The sequence below is a fragment of the Spermophilus citellus genome, assembly GCF_964194105.1.
Source record: "Spermophilus citellus genome assembly, chromosome: 4".
Classification (NCBI taxonomy): Eukaryota; Metazoa; Chordata; class Mammalia; order Rodentia; family Sciuridae; genus Spermophilus; species Spermophilus citellus.
In genome coordinates, this window is record NC_138185.1 from 19007330 (window position 1) to 19026200 (window position 18871).

Below are 18871 nucleotides of genomic sequence, written 5' to 3' on the forward strand. Positions count from 1 at the left end.
GTTGAATAATATCTCTTTTTAAGATTGGCAAGCAGTTTTGAGGCCAGTTTGAGCAACTTAGCAAGACCTTGTCTCAAAATAAAAGTAAAAAGTGGGTTGGGGGTATAGCTCAGTGGTAGAGCACCCATGGGTTCAGTCTCTGGAAAAGACTGGCAAGTATGCAATATAGGGACAGGATGTAGGTTAATAGGCCTGCTGCCTCCATGTTCCTGAGAGATCAGAACTCAAATTTCTCTTTGGCTGATATTTTCCCTGACTAGGAAAGCTAGTGTAGTCCTAAGGATGGTACTTTACTGGGCTATTTGAAGTCAAGTAAGAGGACATCACTAAAGAAAAGAGAGGACAGTTTGTGATGTAGAGGTTAAAAACCCTTGTTAAAGGGTCGTCCATCCTCCAAACCACACCTCCTCCTGGAATCCTGTTTTCAGAAACTTTTCCCCTAAACGTGGATCTGTCCTTACTGTGGAGACCCAGCCTCCTCTACACCTGCTTGCAGCCAGACAGGCAGTGATTCCTGGTCCCTTCTGTCTCTTGTCTCCCAACTGCTCATTCCATGCTTGGGATTCACTCTGCAAGTGGCCAACCCACCCTTGACCCTGCAGGTCTGGTGGCATGGGGAGACTATGATTTACATTATTCCATAAATTTCAGCAGCACAGAGGTAGTTGCCTACCCTGGAAAAATTTCTTGATAGATGACTGTGGGGAAAAAAAAATACCAGATCACTGAACTGGCATTTTAACTGGAGGAAAGGGAAGACAGAGGTGAGCTTAGAGAGGAACCTGCCCCCTGCCATATGCTAAACGAGACATGTGCCTTGGTGGGAGGAATTTAAGATTCAATGTCCTCTGCCATTTAATGAAGTTTCTTTTGGTAAGGTCTACACATAAAGAGGTGACAGTCAGCTAAGAACTTTCTGGAAACAAAGTATAATTTTCCAATGGCAAATTGTAATTTTTTTTTAAAGAAAATATATAGTGCATGTACTTTGAGTAAAATAAAAAGCTATTGATATAACTATTTTGATTGGAATACTTGCCCAGGATTTATAATTCCTAGACCATTTTATACAAACAAGGTCTTCTTGACCCACACCATCTGCTTTGTTTTAAACAACCATACTGTGATGTAATTTACATACCACAATGTTTTAACTGTGTGACTCAAAGGTTTGTAGTAGTCTCTTTTCTGTTTATCGATCAACTCCCAACCTACTCCAGGCCTCTGGGCCCTCTTGCGCTCTCTGTCCCTTGCCCAGTGAGTTGCTTGGGGCTCTTCACACACCCTGCGTTGCCTGGAAAAGCACCCTTCATGTGATTGGCAGGCTAGGACCTACCTCCCAGAAGTTCAGCTTTTTTGGCAGAAAGAGACTATTTCTCCTCATAGCTGAGGTGCCTGGCCCATGGTACCAAATTAGAAGCATTTGCTGAACTTCCCCCTCCTGGGGACCTGGGGACAGGAATATCACAGATACTTTGGTAACAAATTCTCTTCGGTAACAAAGAGATGCTGTGACTCTTGTTTTCACTGCCCTTACTACATGTTTCCCCTTAAAACACCCTTTGTGTGACTTCATCTTGCATCCCTGAATTTGTTCAAGGTTTTAAAGTTGTCATAGTATTTTCATCTCTGTAGTTTAATTGGAAACTCAAACAGGATAGGTTTTTCCTCTTTAAAAGTATGTGAGTGTGCCTTTTCCCTGACATCCTCGGCAGCATTAATTGTTGCTTGTATTCTTTTTTTTTTTCTTTTTTTTTTATTGGTTTTTCACAACATTACAAAGCTCTTGACATATCATATTTCATACATTAGATTGAAGTGGGTTATGAACTTGATAATTGCCATTCTGACTAGGGTTGTTTTGATTTGCATTTCTCTAGTGGCTAGAGATGTCCAACATTTTTTCATGTATTTATTGATCGATAGTATTTCTTCTTCTGTGAAGTATCTGTCTGTTCAGTTTCTTATCCCATTTATGGCATTTGCCAGTAAATGGATGTAACTGGAGAATATTATGTTAAGCGAAATAAGCCCGTCCCCCCCAAAACAAATGTTTTCTCTGATATGTGTATTCTAATTCACAATAAGGGGGTGGAGCTAGGAAAGAATAGAGGTACTTTAGATTATGTAAAGGGAAGTGAAGGAATCAGACACTATACTCTATACACATAAATAACTATACAGCCATGGGATTCTACATCACGTACAAGTGGAAGAATGAGAAATTATACTTCATCTATGTATAATGTATCAAAGTCCATTCTACTATCATGTATAAGTAATTAGAACAAATAAAAAAATTAAATTAAAAAAGCAAAAAATGATAAAATCAAAGAGGGTGAATCAGCTTAAATTTGAAAACATATCAAAATTCTTAAAATTACAAAAGAAAGGAAAATTTGCCCAAGATTTCTTAATGAATACTGACTGAAATCCTGAATCCAGGTATTAAGACTTCTTTTCATTACCAGGAGACTTCAAGAACCAGGGCGGAGAAAGAAGACTGACTGGTCAAGTCAATATAAAAGAATTCAAGGAGTGCATTTTGTGGGCAGGCTCAGATCTTGATACAATATTATAGGATTATTATTGCTAGAAAGAAAAGGAAAAATATGTCCATATCCAGTATTGGTAAACAAGGAATCCAGATGGAACTTCCATAGGATGAGTTTCACAAAACATGACTTACACAAGAAATGAAGTAGGGCTTCAAGGGCTCGGATCCAGTAAGAGTCTACCAGAGTCAAAAAGCTAAATCCCCATGTGGCTGGCTAATGACTCCCATGGTTCTATCTCCCCGCAAAATTCATGGCATGGACATTTGGTCATTTAGGATTTAGTAAGAATTAAGAGATTCCATTTATGTAGTATGGTCTCATGAAAGTTTGTAAATTCTCCCTTCAGATCTTTGCTTTGAAATGTTGTAAATACTTATGCAATTTAAAGGCTTAATGAGGCAGGTTAGTTGGAATTAGCCTGAGAATGGCTTTGTAGAAGAAATCTGGGAGAATTAGTGTCCTTTTTTTCTTTTGTAACCAAAACATGTCCCTAATAAACAGTGAAACTGTAGCATGCATCCTGAACGTCACGTGTGTCCCCAGTACAGACCAGATGGATTAAAGGATGCTTGAGCCGACAGCATTATCTTCTGGGCTAATATGGCAGCAGTTATGGAAATTGACAAAGTAGTACCTCTGACATCTATAAACGTTGCAGATTATTCACAAAGAGACAAATTAGCCTTGATAGTTATTTAACTGAATGAAACCCACGGAGAGTAACTAAGGTCTTTGCCCAGAGACATATCAGTCCATGCAAGAAGTAAAAAGCCTCCATACCAAGCTTACCAACGCTACCCATGTTACCTGTGCATGCGCTCCTGCAGTACCCTGCTGCCTCTTTCTTGTTCCATGTCTTCTGATACATTTTTTCCCCACTGATGTTTAAAAAAAATGAAAAACCTGCCTAGAACTGTCTCCTCTTGCACAGGTATCAAGAGATGCTTGCATTCCCACTCACTTTAGCCTATTTGCTCCTTGGACCTCTCAGACTTTTTTGGTTGTACTTTGTTTTATGCACCATCTTGATTGCCCACATTAAAAAAAAAAGTTTTATAACCACAGTTTAGTTTTTTCTCCATTTCCTGTGTAGTAATTCCAAAAGTTGGAGAACAACACTAATGTTTATATTATCATGACATAGCAGAGACAAATACTGTGCCTCTAAGTTTCCAATGTCACCACCCTGATGGCACTGCAGAAGAAATGGAGATTCCTTTCTTGTGAACACAACCCTGATTTCTCAGGCCATGTTGAGTTTTGATTCCCACTGGTCTTTGTGATATATTTTGTCGTGCTTGCGGTTTCTGATCCGCCCCCATTCTGTACTTTTTTGTCACTATCTCTCCCTCTCACTTTTCCTTCTCTTCCTCCTTGTTTTCTCCTCCTCCTTCTATTCCCTCCTTCCTTCCCTCCCCCCACTCCACTCTCCTTCCTTCCTTCCTGCTTTATTGTAGATCCAGAAGCCTTTCCCAGTTGCATGAACACTCTGTCAAAGGCTCCTTTCTCAGGCTCCCCTGTCCCCCTACTCAACTCAAGGCAGGCTGCTCCTGGGCTAACCCACACCTGTCACTGTGGGGCTTCCAGAAAATGCTCTCCTGGATCACAGCTACTCTTTAATAGATGCCCATACAAACTTCTTTCCCATTTTCTGTATTTTTCAGGCAGAGAGTCTCAAGAGGCTGCTGGGTGTAGACTGCTTTCCTTAGGCTTCAATTTTCAGAAAAGTTAGTGAATTTCCATAAGATGCTTTAGGACAGTGGTTCTCCAAGATGATTGTGCAGCACAAGCACCTGGAGGGTTGATGGAGACCCAGATCTATGGGGTCCCCTCCAGAGTTTCTGCTTTGGTAAGATTCCATCTTGGGGCTCCAGAATTTGCATTTCCAAGAAGTTTCCAGGTAATATAGTGATGCTGCTGGTCCAGGGACCACACTTAGCAAACCCCTATGCTAGGAGAAAACGGATGTGAACGGGAGAGATACTTCTGGCCTGTTTCTGTCTCAGTCTCCTTTACTTCCTGGTTCCCAGTAAAGAAGGTCTCACTTTTTTTGTGTGAGTAATGCAAAAAGAAGGAACTCATCAACACCTGAGGATCAGCCGTCTAGGGATAGCTGTTGGAATTCTGGATCTATTTCAAAAAAAAATGAAGCATTCATAGGTCAGGGACCAAGCCTGATTTTAAAGTGTAGCTGGTGGCCCTTCTAAACTCTATGCTGAGAAGGCAGTGATTCTGGTGGGATGGTCTTAGGATCCATTTGAAATTTAGTAAGACACCCAGTCGGCCATGGATTCAGCTCAGCACTACCAAGAATAATGATAATTTTTCATCATTCAGCTTCTTGCATCTATTTCTTAATTGGTTGTTAATTTGGGGGATAGATGAAAAGTATAATTAATCCCTACCATTCAAATCCCAACAGAAAACTTAAAATTAACTTAATATTTCTGAGTTCTGCCACATCTACAAACATCTTTACTCTATCTATACACTTCACTAATGGCTCATTTGGGGAAACAAATATAGGAAAAGGGGATGCTTCCTTTTATAATTGTAATTATTTGTAAATGTAATTATTAGGTTATGGAGCCCAGAGTTAACAAATTTTCAAGACTTTTAGAAGTCTTGTAAATTTTGTAGATTTTATGTACTCTCAGTTTGGGGTCTCACCTTTTGTCATATGAAACATACAACAAAGCACTATCACAATATAATATGCAACATCATGCAAAGACAAAAATCTCTTTTTTTCTCTCTCTCTTCAGATATATAATACATTTTTTAATTATACCTCAAGAATATATCCTATATATATCTATATATTGTATCACATATATTATATGTAGATATATGCATATATGCATACATTATATATATATGTACATACCTATATCTATCTATCTATTGAGAAAGAGAGAGTAAGTATATCTCTGTAATAAACCTTCCCTTCTATAAAACATTTTTCTATAACTTAAGAAACTTATGGGCCTTCTGCACTGTCCTAATGTCTCAGGATAGCACAGCCCTGAGCATACAGTATTGCTGATGGGAATTTTGAAGTCAGTTTGATTTTGTTCTTTCATAAGTGATTAGTCTGCCCCTGGGAAAGGTTCTGGATCTTCTATTTATGCTTAGTTCTTGAACTTAGATAGCAATATACCTGTATTTGGTCATTCCTTTCTTATTATATTAGACACTTAATATACACTTTCAGTATGAGTACTGACAACCTTTATTATCTCTGGGAAATTGTTATCTATTTTGACTGACATTTTCACTCCTTCTGGTTTTTCTCTTTTCTAGAACTTCAAATATAGAGTAGAATTTTGTTGCATGAGAGTTCATTAAATAGATATGTCATCCTCCTATTGTGGCAAACTCGGTTTGCTCTTAGTAACATTTTCACACATTTATTCTTTATTTGAATTATTTTCTCAGGAATAATATTTATTAGGTCAGAGACCTGAAGATTTTAAGCATACTTGCTTGAGACTTCTGACATCAGAAGCCCTCTATGAAGAACATCTTCCAATCAGAAGAATTAAGTGTGGGACCCGTGGCTGCTCTCTGCTGGAACTCATGTCGCAAAAACTGTGCCCCATGGCAGGCAGGCTGGCCCTGACAGCATTCACGAATTTTGCAGACACCTGTGAGGCTGGCCCCCTTCTCTTCTTTACTTTAGCTTCTTTCAAATTATTGTCTCATTCAATGCCTGAGCCAGGACAAAGCACCCTCATGTAAAAGGTTTTACCTTGTGCTACACTGTCTATGGGCTTGAATGGGCAGAAAGTATTCAAAGACCATTGACCATGTGTGTCAGCCTCTCCCTAAATTCCTTGATCCATGAGGAATCTGTAGACAGCTGTGTCTTTGGAACTAGAAAAAAACCCAGGCCTCATCCCAGCTCATTCCAGTGCCTTGATTTTTAGAATTGTGAGGTTGGCTGATAGCCAGTGGATCCTGCTTGTGGGATAGAACAGGGCTGAATGCTTTGTTTGTTTTAATAAGGAAAGAAACAAATCACAGGACTTATTTTATAAGCTACAAAGGATTATTCAATGAAGAAACAAATAGTATTCTCCCAGTAAAGACTGAGGGTGAGTTCAGGATCTACATGACTTATGTCAAATGTTGTTATGAAGGTCAATTCCTCCAACTGCTCCAGATCCTGTGCCACTTGGGCCATATGAGCGAGCTTGGATATGAACATACTCTTCACTTAACCACAGTGACAGTCACTAACACATCTACCTTCTTGTCTGGTCTTTTGTAATGGTTTAGCAGAACATGGGCACAAGATTCTCATGGTTTTCCTCTCCATCATCTCCCAAGATTAGGGTTCCCTGTTGAACCTGTTTTGTACACTTGAGAATTCCAGGCTATTAACAATCTGTTCAGCAGCCCTTTATTGTGTCCATGTTATAGGAGAGCACAGTAGAGTGGACAGAAGGTGGAGTCTGAAACCCACTTGACTTCACTGTATCATTCTCAGCTGCATGATCTTGAGCTATTCATCTAGACTTAGGTAGCCTCAGTTTCTGTATTTATAAGATTCTTGTACTCCTGCGCTTATGATGTTTATTTAACTATCAGGAGAATAAGACTAAAGTATCGCTCAGATGTTGAAACCACTGGAAATATAAAAAATACTAATAACATAACAGGGGTTCTCGTGCAAAAAATGGAGAACATACTTGAATGTAAGTTGTCTGAAACTACACACACAACAAGAAAATCAAATGACATCTTTAACATACTCAAAGAAAAGATACATGAATCCTACTTGATCATGGTGCACAATTTTTTTGATGTGTTTTTGTATTCGATTCGTCAGAATTTTATTGAGGATTTTTGCATCTAGGTTCATCAGAGATATTGGTCTGTAGTTTTCTTTCTTTGAGGTGTCTTTGTCTGGTTTCGGAATCAGGGTGATGTTGGCCTCATAGAATGAATTTGGAAGAGCTCCCTCTTTTTCTATTTCCTAAAATAACTTGAAAAGTATTGGTATTAATTCTTCTTTAAAGGTTTTGTAAAACTCTGCTGTATACCCATCTGGTCCTGGGCTTTTCTTGCTTGGTAGTCTTTTGATGGCTTCTTCAATTTCATCTGTTGATATTGGTCTGTTCAAGTTGTGTGTATCCTCCTGACTCAGTCTGGGCAAATCAAATGACTTAAGAAATTTATCGATGTCTTCACTATCTTCTATTTTATTGGAATATAGGTTTTCAAAATAATTTCTAATTGTCTTCTGTATTTATGTAGCATCTGTTGTGATATTGCCTTTTTCATCCCGTATGTTAGTAATTTGAGTTCTCTCTCTTCTTCTCTTCATTAGCATGGCTAAAGGTCTGTCGATCTTATTTATTTTTTCAAAGAACCAACCTTTAGTTTTGTTAATTTTTTCAATAGTTTCTTTTGTTTCAATTTCATTGATTTCCGCTCTGATTTTAATTATTTCTTGCCTTCTGCTACATTTGCTGTTGTATTGCTCTTCCTTTTCTAGGGCTTTGAGATGAAGTGTGAGCTCATTTATTTGTTGGTTTTTTCTTTTTTTGAGGAATGACCACCAGGCGATGAATTTTCCTCTTAAAACTGCTTTCATTGTGTCCCATAGATTCCGATATGTTGTGTCTATATTTTCATTTATCCCTAAGAATTTTTTGATTTCCTCCTTTATGTCTTCTGTAACCCATTGATCATTCAGTAACATATTGTTCATTTTCCATGTGATGTAGGATTTTTCCTTCCTTCTTTTATCATTGATTTCCAGTTTCATTCCATTATGATCAGATAAAATGCAAGGTATTATCTCCACCCCTTTATATTTACTGAGGGTTGCCCTATGGCATAATATATGGTCTATTTTTGAGAAGGATCCATGTGCTGCTGAGAAAAAAGTATATCCACTTGATGATGGTTGATATATTCTATATATGTCAGTTAAGTCTAGGTTATTTATTGTGATATTGAGTTCTATAGTTTCTTTATTCAACTTTTGTTTGGAGGATCTGTCCAGTGGTGAGAGAGGTGTTGAAGTCACCCATAATTATTGTGTTGTGGTCTATTTGATTCTTGAACTTGAGGAGAATTTGTTTTATGACTGTCGCAGCACCATTATTTGGTGCATAAATATTGATAATTATTATGTCTTGTTGGTGAATGGTTCCTTTTAACAGTATATAATGTCCTTCTTTATCCCTTTTGATTAACTTTGTCTTGAAGTCGATTTTATTCGATATGAGGATGGCCACCCCTGCTTGCTTACGAGGACCATGTGCATGGTATATTTTTTCCCATCCTTTCACCTTCAGCCTGTGTATGTCTTTTCCAATCAGATGTGTCTCCTGGAGACAGCATATTGTTGGATTTGTTTTTTTAATCCATGATACCAGCCTATATCGCTTTATTGGAGAGTTTAAGCCATTAACATTCAGAGTTACTATTGATATATGGTTTGTACTTCCATCCATGTTTGATTATTTATCCTTTTTTTAAAAAAAATTAGTTTGTTTCTCCATGATTATCTTTCCCCTCGCCCTCTGTCTTTACCGAGGCACTTCCTACTGATGGTTTTGGTTATTGTTTTTCATTTCTTCCTCGTGTAGTGTTTTGCTCAAAATGCTTTGCAATGCTGGTTTTCTGGCTGCAAATTCTTTTAACTTTTGTTTATCATGAAAGACTTTTATTTCATTGTCATACCTGAAGCTTAATTTTGCTGGATACAGAATTCTTGGTTGGCATCCATTGTCTTTCAGTGTTTGAAATACATTGTTCCATGACCTTCTTGCTTTCAGTGTCTGTGATAAAAAATCCGTTGTTAACCTTATTGGTTTACCCCTGAATGTAATCTGTCTCCTTTCTCTTGTAGCTTTTAATATTTTCTCTTTGTTCTGTATATTGGATATCTTCATAACAATGTGTCTTGGCGTTGGTCTACTGTGATTTTGTGTGCTTGGTGTCCTGTATGCATCTTCAATTTGTATATCTGTTTCCTTTTTTATTTCTGGAAAGTTTTCTGTAATTATTTCATTCAGCAGGTTACTCATTGCCTTGGTTTGAATCTCTGTACCTTCTTCTATCCCGATGACTCGTAAGTTTGGTTTTTTTATGTTATCCCATAACTCTTGGATGTTTTTCTCGTGATTTTTTACCAGCTTTCTGAGTTGGCTAGACTCTTTTCAAGATGATATATTTTGTCTTCATTATCTGATGTTCTGGCTTCTACTTGCTCCACTCTGTTAGTGATACTCTCAATTGAGTTTTTAATTTGGTTTATCGTTTCCTTCATTTCTAGAATTATTGTTTGATTATTTTTTTATAATCTCTATCTCCTGATAAAGATGCTTAACTTCTTCTTTTATCTGTTTATGTAATTCATTCTCAATGTGTTCTTTCGCTGCTTGAATTTGCTGTCTTGTATCCTCTTTAAGGTTCCATTCCATCTGTCTAAGGTGTTCCTTGAGTTCTTTATATGACCATTTTTCTGATGACTCTAGGTCCTCCTGAATATTTAGGCTGTCCTGCATTGTTTGTACTCCTTTTCTTCCTTGCTTTTTGAAGCTGCTCATGTTACTTCTTGTTCTGTTTGACTGATGAATTACTGTTTACTCCTATAAATTTATTTGATGCTGTAGCCGCAGGTTTCAATGAAGTTATCTCCTCCGCCGCAGTCTCAAGATCAAGTATGATTCATCCCTGGGATGCAAGGATGGTTCAATATACAGAAATCAATAAATGTTATTCACCACATCAATAGACTTAAAGATAAGAACCATATGATCATCTCGATAGACGCAGAGAAAGCATTCGACAAAGTACAGCATCCCTTTATGTTCAAAACATTAGAAAAACTAGGGATAACAGGAATTTACCTTGACATTGTAAAAGCTATCTATGCTAAGCCTCAGGCTAGCATCATTCTGAATGGACAAAAGTTAAAGGCATTCCCTCTAAAATCTGGAACAAGACAGGGATGCCCTCTATCACCACTTCTATTCAATATAGTTCTTGAAACACTGGCCAGAGCAATTAGACAGACGAAAGAAATTAAAGGCATAAAAATAGGAAAAGAAGAACTTAAATTATTGCTATTTGCAGATGACATGATTCTATACCTAGAAGACCCAAAAGGGTCTACAAAGAAACTACTAGAACTAATAAATGAATTCTGTAAAGTGGCAGGATATAAAATCAACACACACAAATCAAAGGCATTTCTGTATATCAGCGACAAAACTTCTGAAATGGAAATGAGGAAAAACACTCCATTCACAATATCCTCAAAAAAAAAAATACTTGGGAATCAACCTAACAAAAGAGGTGAAACATTTATACAATGAAAACTACAGAACCCTAAAGAGAGAAGTAGAAGAAGATCTTAGAAGATGGAAAAATATACGCTGTTCATGGATAGGCAGAAATAACATCATCAAAATGGCGATATTACCAAAAGTTCTCTATAGGTTTAATGCAATGCCAATCAAAATCCCAACGGCATTTCTTGTAGAAATAGATAAAGCAATCATAAAATTCATATGGAAAAATAAAAGACCCAGAATAGCAAAAGCAATTCTAAGCAGGAAGTGTGAATCAGGCGGTATAGCGATACCAGATTTCAAACTATATTACAGAGCAATAGTGACAAAAACAGCATGGTACTGGTACCAAAACAGGCCGGTAGACCAATGGTATAGAATAGAGGACACAGAGACTAATCCACAAAGTTACAACTATCTTATATTTGATAAAGGGGCTAAAAGCATGCATTGGAGGAAGGATAGCATCTTCAACAAATGGTGTTGGGAAAACTGGAAATCCATATGCAACAAAATGAAACTGAATCCCTTTCTCTCGCCATGCACAAAAGTTAACTCAAAATGGATCAAGGAGCTTGATATCAAATCAGAGACTCTGCATCTGATAGAAGAAAAAGTTGGCTCCGATCTACATATTGTGGGGTCGGGCTCCAAATTCCTTAATAGGACACCCATAGCACAAGAGTTAATAACAAGAATCAACAAATGGGACTTACTTAAACTAAAAAGTTTTTTCTCAGCAAGAGAAACAACAAGAGAGGTAAATAGGGAGCCTAGATCCTGGGAACAAATTTTTACTCCTCACACTTCAGATAGAGCCCTAATATCCAGAGTATACAAAGAACTCAAAAAATTAGACAATAAGATAACAAATAACCCAATCAACAAATGGGCCAAGGACCTAAACAGACACTTCTCAGAGGAGGACATACAATCAATCAACAAGTACATGAAAAAATGCTCACCATCTCTAGCAGTCAGAGAAATGCAAATCAAAACCACCCTAAGATACCATCTCACTCCAGTAAGATTGGCAGCTACTATGAAGTCAAACAACAACAAGTGCTGGCGAGGATGTGGAGAAAAGGGTACACTTGTACATTGCTGGTGGGACTGCAAATTGGTGCAGCCAATTTGGAAAGCAGTTTGGAGATTCCTGGGAAAGCTGGGAATGGAACCACCATTTGACCCTGCTATTGCCCTTCTCGGACTATTCCCTGAAGACCTTAAAAGAGCATGCTACAGGGATACTGCCACATCGATGTTCATAGCAGCACAATTCACAATAGCTAGACTGTGGAACCAACCCAGATGCCCTTCAATAGATGAATGGATAAAAAAAGTGGCATCTATACACAATGGAGTACTATGCAGCAATAAAAAATGACAAAATCATAGAATTTGCAGGGAAATGGATGGCACTAGAGAAGATTATGCTTAGTGAAGCTAGCCAATCCCTAAAAAACAAATACCAAATGTCTTCTTTGATATAATGAGAGCAACTATGAACAGAGCAGGGAGGAAGAGCAGGAAGAAAAGATTAACATTAAACAGAGACATGAGATGGGAGGGAAAGGGAGAGAAAAGGGAAATTGCATGGAAATGAAGTGAGACCCTCATTGCTATACAAAATTACATATAAGAGGTTGTGAGGGGAATGGGAAAATAAACAAGGAGAGAAATGAATTACAGTAGATGGGGTAGAGAGAGAAGATGGGAGGGGAGGGGAGGGGGGATAGTAGGGGATAGGAAAGGTAGCAGAATACAACAATTACTAATAGGGCATTATGTAAAATTGTGGATGTGTAACCGACGTGATTCTGCAATCTGCATTTGGGGTAAAATTGGGGGTTCATAACCCACTTCAATCTAATGTATGAAATATGATATGTCAAGAGCTTTGTAATGTTGTGAACAACAAATAAAAATAAATAAATAAATAAATACCCCCCCCAAAAAAAGAAAAAAAAAGAAAAGATACAAAACCAAAAATCAATGTCAGCCTTGACCACTACACCCAGAATTTGCCCTCAAATTATTAATAATGAATAGGAAATAAAGAACTTTTGCCCTTTAGACAAGAACTGAGAGAAGTGGTTACTGAGGAAACTGCATAAAAGGAATGCTAAAAAGTTCTTTGGAGAGAAGAAACATTATAGTAGGCAGCAACTTAGATTTATGCATAAAAGGGTCATTGTCTAAAGTAAAAAGGGTTAGCAAAATATGTGTGTTCACAGCATTTGCAGAAATAAAAATTGATGACAACAACTGTATAAAAGATGGAAAGAAAAAGGTTGGAATATGATTGTGTAAGAAAATGGAAAGAAATTCTTTACAACCTAGTGGTAGTTAGTGATTTCTTATTATACAAAAGTCACAATATGTGAATTTAAAAAATGTTAAATGGATATAACAATACTAAAAAAAAATACATAGTCCACTTAAAAAATGGGCAATAAAATTTAGCAAATTCTTTTTTTTTTTAAAGAGAGTGAGAGAGGAGGGAGAGAGAGAGAGATAGAGAGAGAGATAGAGAGAGAGAGAGAGAGAGAGAATTTTTTAATATTTATTTTTTAGTTCTCGGCGGACACAACATCTTTTGTTGGTATGTGGTGCTGAGGATCGAACCTAGGCCGCACGCATGCCAGGCGAGCGCGCTACCGCTTGAGCCACATCCCCAGCCCTTTAGCAAATTCTTCACCAATGAAGGCGTGCCAATGATACAAAAGGACATGAAAAGATCATTAATAATTATCAAAATGCAAATTAAAGTTAAATTAGATATAACTGCTGCTACCTCAGAAGACAGGTCGCTAACACTCGTCCGTAGAAATGAGGGCGTGGGGCAATGCAGCAAGAAAGAAAAAGAGGACAGCTACGTTAGGGAAAGTGAGCAATTTCTTATCAGGTGAAGTATACACTTACACACAGCAATTTGACTGACATATGGCTGTTTATCTTGACTTTGTTCATAATGACCAAACACTGAAAACAAAACAAATGCCTTTTGTCTTCTGAACAGATAAGCACACTAACATATCCATCTGTGGAATACTATCAAGCAATAGAAAGGAATGTATTTAACAACGGAAATGAACTTCAACACCCAACTAAAGGAAACCAGATTTGAAGTGCAAAGATATGGGGATAGAAATCAGGTCACTGATTATCAGGGGCTGGGCTTTTAGAGACAAGTCGTCTATAAAGAGGTGCAGGGGGGCTTTGGGACGATGAAACTGTCCCCTGTCTTGATTATGCTGGTGACACATACTTGGATATATCTGTTAACACTTACAGATTGAACAACGAAAGGGGTAAATTTTAGTGTGTGTAAATTATACCTAATTCTTTTAAAGCCTGCTTTCCAGATATTTTGGGATTTTTACACATCTTCTTTGTTTAATTGATTTCTAACTTAATTCCTCTCGTCAGAGAACCTACTTGATGTGATTTCAATACTTTGCGATTTATTGAGACTTACTTTATGGCCAAGCAGCTGGTCTGTTTGGTAAATGTTCCATTTGTACTTCAATAAATGTGTATTCTGTGTTCATTGAATGCAGAACAACAACAAAATAACCTGAAATCTAAATGGCTAGTAGTTACCTTAACTAATAAATACAGATGTTAACCCTTAGAATCTCTCAACTTCATCTTGATGAAGTTTACCTCTTTAATTCCTTAACAATGAGTATTGCCTTCAGTAGGGCCGGTTAAGGCAAAATTGAAAATCCTATGATAATTCTCTCTTCTTTACTGTTCATTATCCCTTTTTTCATTCCTTTCTCCATTCACTCCCACCTGAGACAGGAACCTGTGATAGAAAACTTCTTATGAATGCAGCTTGTTATCTTATGGAAGATGAAATGTGGTAAATTAATGGTCCCTGATTTGTCCCCTATAACAAAGTCATTTAAGTAAGCACACAGAGGAATGTCAATGCTTGATCTAAGGACTACTCATTTGGAAAAAAGAGGCATGGTCTGGGACTGACCTAACCCTACATACAGTCCAATGAAACTATTTACAATGGATGTCACCTGAAATAGCTCAATCATTCTGAAGTTCCATTTTTTTTTTCACCTGTAAGAAGGAGAAGATAATAGAGCCTAAATTTGCATAAAATGTGCAGCTCATGCATCTCCAGGCACAAAAATGCTCACTATGGGCTGTACTTAAAGTGAGGATGTCTGGTGTGAAGCTTAAAGTGGATTTTGTTTGTCTGGGACATGAGGCTGAGCTTATAAACTGACATGTCTCCTAGGAGAGATAGGAACCTTCTTATAGGACATGGTAGAAACAAGAAGAGACCATCTCCCCTATGAAAGATCTGATGCTGTTTCCTCTTCATTTGTGATTAACTCTTCCATGTGCTGGGCCAATTTGCAAAAAATTAATGAGATGTTTGGATATGGGGGTGAGTATTAGTAGATTTCTCAACAGGATGTATTTTCCCCACCCTTCCACTGAAACCATTTAGAGAAAAAGGTTTTTTGAATGAAATTTACCTCTCTAATTCCTTAACAACGAGTATTGCCTTCTAAAAAAATAAAAAAATAGAGATTGAGGGGGAAATAATTCTAGAATTTAACTATCCTTTTAGTTAGCTATATAAATAGAATTTGCAAGCCTGAGATAGGTCTTAACACACAATTCTCTTCATTTATCACTTGGAACACAAAATGGGGCCCATGATTTTTGAAAAATTTGCATTTTCTTGGGGTCACTGCAGTTTTGCTGAATTATATGCTACATTCCCAGGAAGAAGTCTGGTAGCCCTCCCTCCTGAGACAGGTGTGGGGACAAGGAAATAGCCAATGGCTAGAGCTGCTTCATCCTACGTTCAAGTCGGCGATAAATGCTAAGCATTCGAGTTTGCAAATTCTGTTCTGGGTTCCCATATGTTGAATGAAAAAAAATCAGTGTTGAAGGAGCATTTATTAAACTCTTTCTGAATGGTAGTGGGCTGGTTAGAAAAGGCAGGAGAAAAATTAAGTCACAAAGCACCCAGGTTTGAAATCTTTCAGTTGCCAATTAGCTGCTCAACTTAGCTCTTACCTGGAACCTAAGTTTCTTCCTTATTAACTGATGATGGTAGAGGTAGCTGGAATTGTAAAGAGCTCATGAACTTGGATCTTCCAAGGACAAGGCAGTACCTGGCACAGGGTAAGCACTTACTATTTATGCTGTCACATAGTTTCACCCAAACTTGACAATGACTTTATGAGGGACAAATAATTTCTATCAAATAAATAGAAATAAGGAAAATGAGGCTCAGAGAACTGAGATGACTTGTTCCTAGCCATATCATTAATAAATAGAAGAGCTATTCTCTTTATTCAGTAGTCGTTTCATTCCACTTCCCTATTAAGAATGCTTCCAGGGAGAATGAGATGTCCCTGAATGAAGCCCAAATCGGGTTCTGTCTGGGGATGCAGGGTTGTCCCCTGTCTTCTTTGACTTGGTTTTCTTATCTAACAAGAATGAATGAACACTACATGTTATATACTCCAATCCAGTTTCTTTAGAGCAAAGCATGATTTTCTTTCTTTTTTTTTTTTTTCTATCTAAGGATGTTTGGGAATTCATTCCATCTTTCTGTCCTTCATCAAAACCATCAGGGAAAAAGGGCATGGAATGAGGATAAAGAATTTGACAGCAGTCTGCAAACCAAACATCTCTCAGAGCTAATATCTGGTATCTTTGGGCTGCTCCTAGGAGACAGTGGCCTTTCTGGAGAGAGTTCTCTTCAGCAACCTTGAAGAGGTTGGAGTCTTTCATCTGTCAATCCTGGCTTCCTTACTACCTTGTCCTAACTTAGCCCCTATAAATACTCATTCAGATCCAACAAATAGCCTTCTTCTTGACTCAACCCAGATCTAACCAATTAGTTTGAATTTACTGGCCAGTTTTTTTTTTTTTTTTTTTTTTGAGGAGGAGGTTAATGGGTTATTCATTTCTGGCAACCACTATGTACAGAGACGTTGAGATCAAACGAATTGGGGGGATATGTGTATGTGTGTGCACACATACATACATGCAGGATTCTGTTTACATTTTGCCAAAGTCATATCCTAAAACCAAGGTCTGGATTTCTCCCCTTGCCCCTGACCAAGGCATCAAATTACCTTCCCTTGCCAACCAGCGATCACATTTCCCAATGAAAGATAAAAATCAAGTTCAATTGCAGTAGGGAAATTGTTAGCATGTGCTAAAGGTGGGACGTTTCCTTTTCAGCAGAACTAATGGTTCTCAGGTGCTGATGAAATAACCAAAGAAAGTCCTTCATACAGGAAGGGATGAGGATGTGTTCGCGATATTTACAGGGAGAGGGCCGGGCCCTTCAACAGCAGGATGGAAGGTAATATTTTCATGAACCACCTACAGAACACTGTAGAGAAATTAAGTGACCTGAATTTTCAATATAAAGTCGATATCTAGTTTACATCTAGGATGACCATATAATTTATCTTTCAAACCAGGGCACTTTTGAGAATAAAAGATAATTCTATGAATGACTATTTCCTGTTCATTCTACATATAACCTCTCATCACCCCTTCCTATCTCTTCTTAACCGCCTCCCCAAGGTTCAGGCTTGGATTGTAAATCTGGGAAAACAAACTCTGTGTAGGTTTAGTACAGCTGGCTGAGTACTGGGTATTTCGGGCAGGGGTAGTGTACCAGCTGTAACACCAAGATATTTATAGTCCACGTTTGCCCATGACCTTTCAAAGCAAAGTTAGGCACCCAGAGTGGTCACATTTCCTCTGAAACATTTGGAATGTTGGCAGGCAGACCCAGGCGATTTACATGCACCAATTGCATGGTCTTTAGTTGGGGGAGGAGGGATTGGTTGGGAGCAGAGGAATGTAGGAGACCATCAGAGATTTCCTGGTCTTTACTGAAAACGGAAGGCCCCGCTTGGGTTTCTGCAGCTTGAAGCCACATTTTAGGCATGCTGCACATAGTGGTTCCCCAGGGACCAAGAGTCTTGTGTTACCAGAGTTCAGCAGTTTGGCCAGGAAAATCAACACCCCACTGCTAAAGGTTAAGAGTTTATCCAACTGATTTTTTTAAAAACAGTTTTGGCTTTTTCTACAGGCCTGTAATGCAACTGGGGAACAGGCTCTACCCTTTGGGTCTGAACTCCTGGGGTCTTGGCTGTGGGAGTGTACATGAGCTGGAAACAAAACCACCAGCAACTAATGCTTCTGAGATAATCAGACTCACAGACTCGGGAAGGCCAGTTCTTTACACCACCCAACATAACCCTTTCACTTTATAGATGAGGAAACTGGAAAGAACCCAGGAGCCCCAGTGTGTTTCTAGACATTATTGAAGCACTTCTGGAGTTCTAGAACATTCTTCCATAACATGTCTAGGTCAACGTACCCTCCATTTAGCTCCTTCATGTCCTTTGTAGAATGAACATTAAACTCTTTTTGAGTATAAATGAGACAAATTTCTTTAGTTTCCATTGGAACATATAATAAAAGAGAACTTCTTTTTCCTTGGAGTATTGAGAGAACAGGTGTGAACTGGGAGCAAAGGACAGTCATCTTTCCATCCATGAGACGCCAACAGAAAGCAAAGCTGAGATGAGGAAGGAGGGACTGGAGTCAAGCAATATTATGTGAATTGTCTGGACATAGCCATTATGATTTTCTATTCTTAAAATATTTAATTTAATAGCCAACACACACCCTTTCCAGTTTAAACAATTTGAATTGCATTTTCTTTCACATAACCAAAAATGCCCAATATAAAAAGATAGTGATGTGTCCAAGGACATGGTAAATAAAAATCTCCAGCACTTATATTAAAATTTTCAATCTCAAGTAGAATTATTTTCTCTATATATTTTTAACCATTCATTCTCAGGAATGAGTGTGCAAATGACCATCTATCAGCTGATATAAAGTTCACTGCCTGCACTGATACCGAAGCCAGACAATGCAGAGTTGGGTAGCAGGTGCATCCTCCAGAGTGATGGCCCT